The following is a 13,784-nucleotide window of genomic DNA, read 5'->3' as shown; positions in this document are numbered from 1 at the left end:
GTTCCTTTGGCTTGGTCCGGACTCCCTTCTTCTAGTTCTGTAGGTTCAGCTCTGCTTTAGTCTCTTCTTCTCTTGGGAGCCGAGGTGGGTATTTTATCCTTTCCGGCTGCCCTTTCAGTCTTGTGGTTCTTGCCGCCCTGCGTGGTGGGCAGTCTTCTCTCTTTAGTTTCCTGAAGTCCAGTGTGATAACGTTTTTGATTGTTGGAAGTATAGGAGCCTCAGCGCTGTTTTCCCTTCGGGGCAGACTGAGGCCCCTAAGTTTTGTACTTGTATAATTGTTTGTAGATAATAGAATCACCGCAGCTTACAAAAAAAAAAAAAATATTTAGAATATAAGAAATTTGTTATTTTATTGGGCATATATATTATAAAATTAATTATTTAAAATACATCAAATTTGTTATGTACACGTTTTAAAGTTTATAGATTATAACTTATATAAACTTTTATATATTACAAATTTACTATTTAATATATATAAAGTAAGCAGTGTATTGAATTATTATTATTTATCATTTAATTAATTTTTTCATATATTGTAAGTTTATAATTTCATACCATAATTAATGTTATTTTAATTATTAATTATTATATGATTTTCAATGAAATTTATGGACACACCCTGTAAACTCTATTGTTGTTCACGGGTAGTAATCACAATAAATCTGAAGATATTGATTATCAACATATTAACATGTCACATAGGCAACCAACCGAAAGAATTCATACCAAATGCAAATCAGATCACTCAACCACTCAAACTATTCTATTAAATCACAATATCAATCTTATATATTATAAATGTAAATATACATTACATATTGAAAAACCTATTATAAAAATATATTTATATCGATTGTACTTGTCGTTTCCTTCTTGTATTTGAATCCTGCCTTTTCAAAAATCAAGGGCATCCAAATCTATATCCGTATTTGAATCGTGGTAACTTAGGTTTCCATTTTTTTTTAGTTTCAATTTTTTTTTGTTTCATTTAACTAGACTCCTGAGGCCTCGTAGCTAAGTTTCTCAGCCACACACGAGCCCCTGTGTGTGGCTAAGAAACTCAGCTACAGGGCCTATGGGCTGGGATTTTTTTCAGTTCTCTCAACTTGCAGGCCCTATGGTTGAGTTTCTTAGCCACACACAAGGCCAATGTGTGGTTGAGAAACTTAGCCACACACAAGGCCTCAATAATTATAATTAAATTAAAAAAAAATTAAATTAGTTAGAAAACTTTTAGTAAAAATCACATCATCATAGTTTTGTCAATGCATTTCAAACCATCCATTGTGGTTCATCTCATGTGGTTTACCTAGATGTATGTGTCCAGTTCCTACACCCATTTTTTGACAGAACTCCTAGATGAACCATTAAAGCGGGTGAGGATTTATTTTTCCACCGTTTTCGGTATGCCATGCTTTGGCTGATCTCCCATGAGTGATGTGAATGGCTTCATCCTCGTGACATGCTTATCTCAAGGGTCACTATCATAGAAGTGAAGGTAGCTTGGGTTTATCCCCTCAAGGCTACTCAAATGGGCTCATAGCTCTTTTAGTTTCTCATTGTTTCTGTTGATTCCTCCCTGATCCTCTCTCTACTCCATCTTTCTTGCTTGACTGGAATGTTCATAGTTTCACCATTCACTGTGCATGGATGCCTAACCCTCCATGATCTTGCTATCTCCCCCCACAACTGGTCAAGATCATGCTCTAATACCACCGTAATATTCCTTCTCAAATTTCTGCCAAATGGCACTGTGTTTTCTGAGTTTGTGGTTTTCTTTAGTGAGTGGTTTTGAGTAGGACTGTTGTAAGTGTATCTATCTTGTTTGTTCCAGTGTTCCATGGGGCCTCGCCCCCCCTAGGGGTCTAGTTTCCTCGCTCCCCCGCGCTCCGGGGACTTGGGGACTAGTAGGGGATGTTTCCCCACACTCCCAAAAATGAGGAAACTTAGGGGGATGTGCCAGGGGGTCGTTTCCCTTCCCTGAGGGGGCGTTTCCTAAAAGGGGGACGAGGGGGGACGTGGGGGGGCGAGGGGGAACGAGGGGGGGCGTGAGGGGGCGAGGGGGGACGTGGCACATTAAAAACCATTTTAATTAATTAAATGCTGAATTTAATCTTTAATTAAAAGTTAATTAACGTTTAGGGTTTTGGAAAATGGTGGTTTCATGTTATAAAAACGGCACCTGAACCATGAACAACACACTCACAACCTTTGCAAGTTTGTTGAGCGCTCCACTCACTGTTTGGATTTCCGATTCATCATTCCAGAACTCCTCCCTCTCTCTAGTCGAGCGTCCTACAAGCAGCAGCTCCCATCGAGCATCGTGCGAGCAGCACCTCCCTGAGCAACGCTGTGTGTTGAGGAGCGGACTGCTACAGCTTAACAGGTTAGTAACAGACTAACAGTTCAATAAGTGATATAACTTATAAGTCTCCAACAGATCAACAGTGTGCATTGTTTAGTGTGTCTTGACGGCTGTTTTAACTTTTAACTTTTTTTTAAGCGACAATGCTATCGTAACTTTCAACCATCATTTCTTCCGTAGAGTCACCATGGTCTCGAAAGAAACCAGGTTTCCATGTTTCACTTATAAATTTAAAATTTTAAATATATTATGCAGGGTTTCATATGACGGCCTTGTCTACGGCCACACTGGTTTTCATATGATGGCCTTGTCTCGATTTTAAATATATTCTGCAGGTTTTATGATTTATCATTGCACAGTGCATCAACCCTTTCCGAATCATTGGGCGTGTGAATGAAGTTTGGGCAATCATCACAGTGTCTGTCTCAAAGCAATGTCAACCAAATAGGCTAGCCGCTATTCATATATTAATATTATCAGTTGAAAATCTACAGCCTGCCTAACTAATATCAATATAAAATTTATTGCTGTGAAGTAGCCCTGAAATCGATTTGCTTTTGTGATGCGTGTGTACTGTTGGTGTAGTTAGAGTTAAATTACATCATACGATTTTCATAATTGTTTGGAGTTAATTATACAGTATGATTTTCATAATTATTTGGAGCAAGGAAAGGTGTAATTTCTCAAGGTAGTTCAGAAGGTGATTTAACTTAATATGTCAAGAAGTCCAGTTTCTCAAAATCATTATACATAATCGGATAATCCACTATAGTAGTATAGTTCTAACTTCTCTCTATGTTTAAGTTTTCTAAGATTTTATGCTCTCTAGCTGTCAAGAACATATGAACCTGTTCCTTTGCCTCGGGACCCAACATATACCTGCTGCGAAAGCCACACAATAATTCAGCAATGTAATTTTTTCCAAAAAAATGGCCTTGCTTATAGTTTATGATTTATACAGTTACAAAATTTACACAGAGCACAGTTGCTCAGCTTGAATTCTCAGGTCTGAAAATTATTTTCAACCCTGAAATACACTGCTAGCTTTTTATCTATGGAACTTTGAACTGCATGGCATTGCTCTAATAAGGTAGACAAATTATCCATGCCATCGTTGGTCACCCAAGTTGGTTCGCAGATGGTCATCCTGCAGTCAATGTCATTTGATGGTAAACTGTCAGAAACTCTTTCATGTGATCTTCTCATCTCTCCTGGAACTAAAACTCTTCTTTCAGCATATGGTGTACTGTCTATATTATATAACAAACTTTCTAGCCGTTGGATCCAATACAGCTGGACAACCCATTGTAGTTGCCCCTTCTACTGCCAATGCAGTCTTCCTGATCTGTTCATTTACCTTTTCACAGAATTTAGTGGCTACCTTATCAAGCTGAAGCTCTCCCTCTGTCTGACCAAAATCTATAGTGTGCCACTGTGCTGCACCTCATAAAGATCTGGAATTTGGTAGTTTACTTCTTCCATGCCACCTTTTTCTACCAAAAAATTGCTCATCACTGTTCTTCTAAGAAGGACAGTTCTCTCTTTGTTTAAGTTTTCTTCTAAGAAGGATTGTGTAAATTTTCAAATTCATTGCTTTCTTGCTCCAGGAATTCTTTAACTCAAGGAATATAACTTACCAAATCAGGTTAATAAATTAATACACTTGGCAGATGTCAATAGCAAACTTAGAAACCAATGTCCAAAAGAAAAAGCCTACCAAAAGAAACACTAGGGAAAATTACAAAAAGACAGAACTAGATTGTGCAATAAATATTAAACTCTGCTCAAGCTCAATTTGGACTTGAATTAAACTCAACTCAGACTTGCCATACTCGAATCAAAGCTAGACTATTAGTTGAGTGAATAGATTATAGAAACAGTTTTAACTTCAAGAGCAAAGGATTTCTTTTCATTTCTTTTTTTATCATTATGTTTTGACTCTTGAGTGTTCACTGTGTTTAAAAAAAAAAAAAATTGACACTGTTTTAAAATTTAAATTGAAACTGTTTTAAAATTGAAACTATTTTTGTTTATAATTTTTTACTGTATTAAAATTTAATTTCTATTTTAAATTTTTTTTTTGTGAATTAAAAAAAAAAATCAGTGTTCAAAACTTGAAAACTTCAATGTGTGTGGCATGTGCTGTAGCTGTAATGTTTCTAATTTTTTTATTTTTTTTTCATTTCAGGTTGCAACCTACAGGCTGCAACTTACATTTTGACTTGTCATTCAACTTGCAACTTACAAAGTTACAAGTTACAACTATGAGTCAAAGTCAAACTTCTTCTGGGAACAGTGAGAACAGTGACAGTAGCTACCACTGTAGTGAGCCACATGATGCACAAGAAGAAGTTGAAAGTGGTCACAGGGGGGCAAGATACCAGAATAGGCATGGTGTAGATTCTGGAGGCCCACCAAGAGAGCTGGAAAAATTTGCAAAGGGGACATTTAATCCTCTAAAACCACTTCTAATCTATGCAACTAGACTGCCGAAAAAGAATCCAAAAGTTGGTGGTGGCTCACATGATTGGGTCTGCAATATTTGTGGGCATCACTTTGTTGGCAGCTATACCAAGGTGAAGCAACACATTTTGGCTATTACAGGTGAAGGAGTGAATATGTGTCCCTTAAAGAACTTGGGTTCAGCTCTGAGAGAGAAACTTTGGAGGCTAGAAAGGGCAGCCACTGGAAAAGGATTGTTCTCTAGTAGACATATTGATCCATCTACAAATATTCCTCCATCCAGTGCTTCATCAAAAAAGACAAAGGTTTCCACTGGTGCATCTCGTTCTTCTGCAATGGGTGGTACTGGTACAGTGTCTGGGATGTACAACATTCTAGATCGAGATGACATAGATGATGCAATTGGCAAATTTCTTTTTGCTAATGGGATTCCCTTCCATGTTGTTCGTTCTCCTTATTACAAGGAAATGGTCCAAGCAATTGCAAAAATAGGGCCTTCATATGTACCACCCAGAGAACATAAACTACGAACAACAATTTTGGATAGACAAGTGTCCAAAATTAATGTGCAGAAAGAGAGAATGAGACAAACATGGTTGAAGTTTGGTTGCTCTATTGTTATGGATGGATGGATTGACATCCGAAAATGCCCACTAATCAACATCATAGTGTCATCTTCAGAAGGTCCATTTTTTCTTAAAGTTGTTGACTGTTCTGGAAAGCGCAAGGATGCATATTTCCAATTTGAGATTCTTCGAGATGCTATAGAGGATGTTGGGCCTGATAGTGTGGTGCAGGTTGTGACAGATGCAGCAGCAGTTTGTAGATTAGCTGGGTTATTGATTCAAAACAGGTATCAACACATTTTTTGGACTCCTTGTTGTATGCATGCACTCAATAATGCACTGAAGGACATTGGCAAGATTCAGTGGATATCAGACTTGGTGTCAGCGACAAGAGATGTGCAGATGTTTATCTGCAACCACCACATCTCCTTGGCTATGTACAGGGCTCACACAAGGAAGGAATTCCTCAAGCCCACTGATACTAGATATGCTAGCTATTTTCTCTTATTGGAGAGGATGATAGAGGTACAGGCACCTCTACAATCCTTGGTTGTGAGTTCAAAGTGGGGCAGGTGGTCAGAATCAAAGACAAACACTGGGAAGAAGGTCAGGCTTGAGGTGTTGGACAATGATTGGTGGGCAGATTGTTCTTATTTGGTGTCATTCTTAGGCCCTATTGTGGAGGTCATTCGTTACACTGATTCAGATGCTCCTAGTCTTGGAGAAATTTATGAGACCTTTGATAGCATGTTGGGTCGTGTGAAGGTAGCCATTCAGCAGAGGGAGCCCTCATTAGAGTTCTATACTTACCAAATTCGACCCATCATTCAGCGTAGATGGGATCGCATGAACACACCTTTGCACATGGCAACATATGCATTAAACCCAAAATGGTATGTTGAGAGACCTGGGATGGTGCCTCCTATTGATGATCCAGAGGTAAAGAAAGGCTTCCTAGATGCAATTGCAAAGATGTACAGTGAGGAGGAAGGGTCAAAATTTCGAAGACAGTTTGTTCAATTTGCATCTCTTAGTGGCCCCTTCAACACACGTGGTGCTCGGGCAGATCGCATAGATCTAGCCCAAGATGACCCGATTGGTTGGTGGAGGATGCATGGGGATGGTGCTCCAGAGCTCAAAGATCTAGCCATGCGTTTGTTGTCTCAGATTGCTAGTTCCTCTGCAGCAGAGAGGAATTGGTCCACATATAGCTTCATCCACTCTATCAAGAGGAACAAGCTTACCTCTAGAAGAGCGGAGAAGTTAGTTGTTGTGCATAGTGCCCTACGTCTTGAGCATAGGAAGACACCTAAGTATTTGAAGGGACCAACAACACGATGGGATGTTGATCCAGAGGATGATGCACAGGTAGATATGGAGGAGAGACTTGATGAGAGATAGATGGGGTTGGTTGGTGTGCCACTTAGCATGTTTGAGAATGCTAGTGATTCAGATTCAGATGGTGATATGGTTGATCCTGAATTATTCATGAAGCAGCTGGATGCAGAGACTAGCGGGGCATTACCTTGAGGCATATTTTGCATTATGCTTGTTTATCTTTTGATATGTTGATGTTCTCAGTTCTTATCATTTGTGTTATCAGTTATTCAGATTCTCACTCTATAAAATTTTGACTCTTGATGTATCAGACTTGACTTTAATCTTTTATAATTCTATAAAATTTGGACTCTTGATGTATGATGTATCAGACTTTACTTTTATAATTTTATGTCAATATTGAATATTCGCTGTTCAATATTCAATGTTCATAGTAGGAAGTGGAACATCAATATGGTTTAAACTTTAAACTTTAATCATAATGTATGATAATTGATGTATGATTATAAATTAGAATTTTAAATTTATTATTTTATATGATATTATAAATTTAGATAATGTCAAATGATATTCATATCAATGATGATGCTTTGCAACTTTTCAATTCAAACCAAATTGGCAAATTGTCATAGTGGACTCAATTAATAAATTATATTTTATATTTATAAATTTTTAAGACCCTGACGCTCCCCCATGTTTCCTAAAAAATGGTAGGGAGCTTTTGCATAGGCCGCTCCTACGCCCCCTCGCTCCCTTGCCCCCTCGTCCCGGAACCTTGGTGGAACACTGGTTTGTTCATCAAAGGTAATTATCCATGTCCATGTGAATGCTCATATAACAGCCCAACATGTAGAAGAATTATCATATGGAACTCAACACATTATTCCTTATTGAAATATCATTACTACAGTGATTAACCCATTATCTCTTCCATTGCAAAATAACCCAGAACTAATACTACCAGACAATGGTTTCAGAAACCTTCCCAAACAATGACATCATGTTTACATTATACCCAGCAAGAGAGATACATTTGATATGTGCCATTCAGTGGCTAAAAAATTGCTGCTCCTTAAAGAGATGACCTAGAATTACACAACAATCCATTGGCAATATTAATGGACTGGTAAAATAAGCAATTATTACACCAAAAAGAACCTGGGTACGTTAGGGAAGATATCATCACTCTCTTGGCCACTTCAGCAATCTTCATTCAGCTCTCAGATACACATGTTTGGCAGACATATCAACACTGAACAGCAAGAACTGTCCTATTGGTGAATTTCCAGCAGTGCAAGGATCCACAAAATTACATTCCAAGGAGCTTGTATTTGTCCCCTTCACACAGTAATATCATCCCATGTACAAGTTGCCCATGTACAAGTTGTACACACAATCTCAATAACCCAACACTTTGACCACTATAAATTGGCTGAAACACACCACCTTGCTCAAATAGACTCAACCCACAAATAATTTCTCCAATCAGCAGTTCGAACTAATACCAAGGAGGGGGGTTTCTATCCCTTTTGAGCAGCTGTAATTCGTCCTCAAGGATGGCAACTTCAGCACTTCGTAAATGATGAATAAATCAACCCTTGAAACACACCCTTTTTGGCACAACTTTATAAGCTCAGCCTCTTTGGAGAACACCCTCCTTTTGGGCACGGATTCTGAATGCAACTTGTCCTTTTTCCTTGGATTGATGCGGCCTCTTGAAAGCAAATAAATTTGGCCTTGATCCTGGAATTAGCAGTGGTTTCTCCTTTAAAATTTGCCTTGGGATTTACTCTCTAAATCTCTAGTACCCAGCCCTCTTAAGGAAGAAGTGAACCTGCAAACAATTGATTCGGATGTTGTAGAAACTCTGAATATGCACAATGGAAGATCTGAAATATTCCTCCCAAAAAGCTAACTAGGGTGGCACTTGAAATCCACCGAAATTAGCTACTGAGTTTTGCTAAAAACTCTTGAAACTCGCTTGCGCTTCTTCACAATGTCAAATAAAAATGATAGAATAGAGTGAATTACAATTGAGTTCCTTCTTGTTAATTTTAAGTATGTTCTATGCTAAGAGCAATTTACTTCAATTTTTCATTTTAGCTCAATACAATTCCAGATTAGCGATCACATTTAGCATGATAGTAAAATGAAAATAGAACATAAACATAAATCGCAGAAAACAGGCCAAGACAAGAGGACACAAGATGTGGCACTAGCCAGTGACAAACCCCAATGTGGGGAAACCCTTGATCAAATCTTCTTATGATCTTCAATAGTTCAGCAGAGAGAGAGATAGTACATATACATTTGAAGTCAACACTTTGACTTGCCAAAATCAGACATCAGAGATCTTCACTATGAAGATCACACAATGGAGTTATACTCCTGGCACCAAGGACTGCAGCTCAGAATGCTGATAGAGCAGCCCTCAATCTTCAACTGATTTGCAGCATATCAAGCTTCTAGAATAAGGTTCTCCAAGGTGAGACCCTTACATCATCATGCTGCTCCTTGTTAGTTGAATCAACCTCAACGCAGTCCTTCTAATATCCTCATGTTGCTGGCTATGGCCTGCGGCCTAGCTCAGCAAGACTGAGCCTGAATAAGGTCCAAAGTACTGTCTCCTAACAGTCCCAAAATCTGCCCAGATTTAACTTGCAATTGTTCTCCAAGAGAAGGCTGTCCCCTTTATTATTCAGAGCAGCCTATTTGCCTTTAACAATAGCTTGCCTTCCACAAGACCATCCTCCACTTGTCATCACTGGTTATGGCATCATGGTAAGTTGCAGCCTGTACCAGCCCTTAAGCATGCACCCAAACAAGCTGCTAACACTGCAGCTAGGTCCCTCTTCTTTGCTGCTGTTCTATGTAGGAGTATAGGGCTAACACCAGCCCCTATACTCACCCAACAACCCATAGATTAGGGCTCTGTCTCCTTGCACTCCTTCCTGTGCAATCCGCTGTCCCAAAACAGTGCTGAACACATGACTAGGCTTCCTCTATACAGCGTATAGGAGCCTTCTTCAACTGCGGATGTAGGGCAGCATCTAGACTGCGACTAGGGCACAAATTGAACTGCAGATTTAGAGCCTCATACATCAGCGGATCTGGGCTCTCCTTAAGTGCATATTAGATCATACATTGACTGCGTATAGGAGCCCTTTCTTGACAACGTTTAGGGCCTGTCTTCCATAGCTAACTAGGCCTCCTTTATACAGTCATTCAACTGCGGCTAGGGCATAACATGACCCTCCTTTCTCTGCGTATACATGCCTCTTTTTGCAGCATATAGAACACTCATTGACTGTGTCCTAGGGCACCCTTAAGTGCTGCGGTTAGGAGCCTCCTCTAGCTGCTATGAGTCTCCTTAGATAGCGTGTAAGGGTCACCCTTGAGGACTGCGGCTAGGGCAGCATAGAGGCCTCTTGAGACTGCGGATTAGGGGACTGCGGGTGGGGCTAGGACAGCAGCCAGATCTCTGTGGCTAAGACTCTTCCTTACTGCGGCTAGGGTAAGGTTAGATCCCTTTCGTATGGAAGCCTTCTTCACTGCATTAAAGCCTCTCCTCCATGACAGCATTAAAGCTTCTTCCATGACTGTGTTAAGGCTTCTTCCATGACTGCGTTAAGGCTTCTTCCATGGCTGTGATTTGATCTTCATTAGGGCAGCGTAGAGCCTTCTCTTCTAGGCCACTCTCTCCACTAAAACCCAAACGAGTGGAGAGAGGGATCACAAGAGATGAGTGACCAAATGACTTGAAGGCCACCTCTATTTATAATAAAACGTTGAGAACAAGTGGGGATAATTTGGTTGTTGGCCGACCTTGACGATTTCTCACATAACACAAATAAATCCATATCTCCATGAATACATGTCGGAATAGGATGATCTTTAGATCAATCCTACACCTCTCGACGAGAGGAATCCAAGAAAAATATCAGTTGCCATAAATAAGAAGACCCACATGGAGTTTGGCCCTAGTTGCCAATTTTAACACTTCCACCTTTTATAATACTTCATTGAGCTTCCTTCTACCTTCTAGATTCTCATTTTCCTTATTATTCTATTGGTGGGGCCCATTTTCCGACGCTAATAATTTTCCTCCTCTAATAAAATATTAATTTGCCACCATTCCATTAAAATAATGATTTTCCTTCTCCAATAAAATATTATTTTGCTCGCATCCCATTAAAATAAAAATTTCTCCCTTCTCTCACAAAATAATATTTTTTGCTTTTTAATATTATACAAAAATTTTCCAAACTCCTAGGTGATTTTTGCATGCACAAAATTGGGAACATCACATAATCTCTCCTCCTTCCACCACGAACACTACGTGAGCCTCCATGACGTGGCAATGAAGATGGTGGCAATGAAGAAGATGGTGGCTCTGGAAGTTGTGGAAGTGGAACTGATGAAGATGAAGCCCTTGTTGTTGGTGTTGAAGCATGGAACCTGGGAAACAAGGGACTGGCTAGGGGTGGCATCTCAACTTGATCATCATCATCCTGGATAAGAGCATCTTCCAATTGCTCTAATCGCAACACTTCATCTTCCAAATCGAGCTCCTCTGGATATTAGCCCAAACCTTAAGGTCTTTATTAGTCTTTGCATCATCACAATAATGTGACAACAACCACAAGTTGTAGTGAACATAAACCAAGCTCTCTGCCCGGTCTAAATTTAACCTGTTCCTTTTAACACTATGGATGAAAAAATAAGAGCTCCAACACCTCTCTGCATAAGAAGTGTTTACCACCTGTGATAGCACCTGCAATGCCAAAGTTTGTAGAAGTGGAGTAGCACCTCCATGCATGTTTCACCACTTAAGAGAAGATAAATTCTCTCGATCTCTAAATTGCATGCATGCTCCCAAATGGACTAGTGCTAAGCATATAGTTGCTCAAATGTTTCCGTGGTATGGAGACTCCTCCTCATCGGGGACTAATTTATCCAATGCTTTCATATAACTAGATAGAACCTCTATATCTAGGTGTGGTTTTCTCCTGCTCCCATTCCCCAGGTGCTGGTGTTGAAAGCCACAATGGATGATAGTATTTAGGACTCAGAACATATGCTAAGGCATGCAATGGATGTTTAGCATTTCCCATCATTTTTACACCCTTGTACGAATATAATTGTACAAGGTGATATCACTAGGCTCAACAACGTCTTTAATCCGCCCCAAAATGTTATCCATTTGTTCATATACCTCCCCAATTATTGGCCGATCTGAATCTGCAAACTTGATCGTGTAATAAATTGGTTTGGTGAATTGCAAAACATATTTAATCTGTGACCAAAAGTAACTGTCAAGAATAGTGTTCTTGCCACTTGGCTACAATAGTACCATCTCTATCAGTGTAAATGTCATCCCATGATTCAAAGGTCACCATATTAGTTAAAGCTTATCTCACCTTCACATGCCGCCTAAAGGTGAGGTAATAACTTGCAAATCTTGTTTTTGCAATTTTAAGCAATTGCAACTTGGAGTAAGTGCTATAAAAGTATTTTACCCTTGTATGCCCTGTCATAAATTTAATGAGTTGCTTCCCTCTCATGTAAAGCTCATTAATCCATCCACATTCTTTATGCTTTACAACATCATGCATCAAAAGGTTCAATGTGTTCACCAAGCACATGGACCAAAAGATGTGTGGATGAGTACGCTCAATAATTTTTCATGTTGCCTTACAATTTTGTGCATTATCTGTGATCACTTGAACCGCATTACTAGGACCAACATCTTTGATTGATTGCAATAGGAGATTTGCAATGTTTTGGGAATTTCCCTGATGGAGGAGGAGCTATGACATGCAATAAACACTACAACACTAGCAGAAACCCTAGGTTGTCAAGGTTGTTGGTCAAGGTTGTCATTGATGTCAATATGGCATTATTGGAGATGGCAAATATTCTTGATTCTTGTGATTCATGCCTTAAACCCTTTTGTGATATTGCCCTAACTACATGACAAAACCCTAAGTACATTTACCCTTTGATGTTACCCTAGATTGTTGATGTATGATCTAAATGCCCATAATACTCTAGACCTTAGCCCTAACACATTGACATGTCCTAATTCTTATGATGTCCTTACTCTTAATGATGGATGATGATGGAAGACCATACTTGAAGCCCTAATAAAAATATCCTCATTCTGTCCCAATATCCTTATACCTATGTTGCAGCAAACACTACCCCCAGATCCGTTTCATCTAGGAAACGAAACTGAAACGCGTACCATATGGCCTGGAAACTTGTTTCCAGCCGTATTGGCATGTTTCACGTCGGGGAAACGTGGCCAGTACGACCAAAAACGAGTTTCCAGGTCATACGACGGTGTTTCCACTTCATATTACGATCTTTTCTTTTTGTTTTTTTCGCTTCTAATATTTGATTGGGAAATAAAATATATTGTGGATGCTTCTAGATGTCCCTCTCAAGTTATAAAAATACTCTCGCCTCATTCCCTCATCACACAATTGAGCAAGTTGTTTCACTTGGAGACGCACGATTTTAGCAAGGAGAAAAGTGGAAGAGAGCAGTGGTTTCAGCTAGGGCGTTTTCAACAGTGAGCAAAGGTGATTTCAGCAGCAAGAGAAAGAGATTTCAGCAATAAGAGAAAGAGATTTCAATAGCAGATTTGGAGTGCAAAGTTTCCGGCTACGGCATTCTTGGCTTTTGGCTCAGCGATAGCCATATTTCTCGTCTTTTCTGGCATTTTGGGGTAGCTTCAACTACAAAAAATTAGTTTTGGTAAGAAGCATTCGTTTTCTTAGTTGTTTCCTACTATTTCTTCAATTTTTTGAATGCTTCCAAATATATGAAAAATGTTTTTTCTTTGCAGATTTGTTTTTTTTTTTTTTTTGCAGCAATGACTTCCAAACAAGGTGCAGCTACAAGTTCAAGGCCCAGGTCCAACCCAAGGGCTGAATATTATCCTCTTTGGAAGCATGCTCAGAAGATTCAAAAATGTGGAAGTGGTGGCTCATGGGAATGGCGATGTAATCTTTGCAGTGATTCGTACAATGGCTCCTACCCAA

The 13,784-nt window shown here is 39.3% G+C and overlaps 1 protein-coding gene across 1 annotated transcript in view; it reads right to left on the bottom strand.

The window, feature by feature from the left end:
- Positions 1-13,784, bottom strand: part of LOC149153420 (xanthine dehydrogenase 1-like) — a 362,995-nt gene that overhangs the window by 37,534 nt on the left and 311,677 nt on the right. The gene's annotated exons all lie outside the window — the stretch shown is intronic.

The sequence above is a fragment of the Pinus tabuliformis genome, chromosome 9 (genome assembly GCF_031772625.1).
Source record: "Pinus tabuliformis cultivar Carrire ecotype Pingquan chromosome 9, CPIR1, whole genome shotgun sequence".
Classification (NCBI taxonomy): Eukaryota; Viridiplantae; Streptophyta; class Pinopsida; order Pinales; family Pinaceae; genus Pinus; species Pinus tabuliformis.
This window is presented reverse-complemented; position numbering and strand designations above follow the sequence as displayed.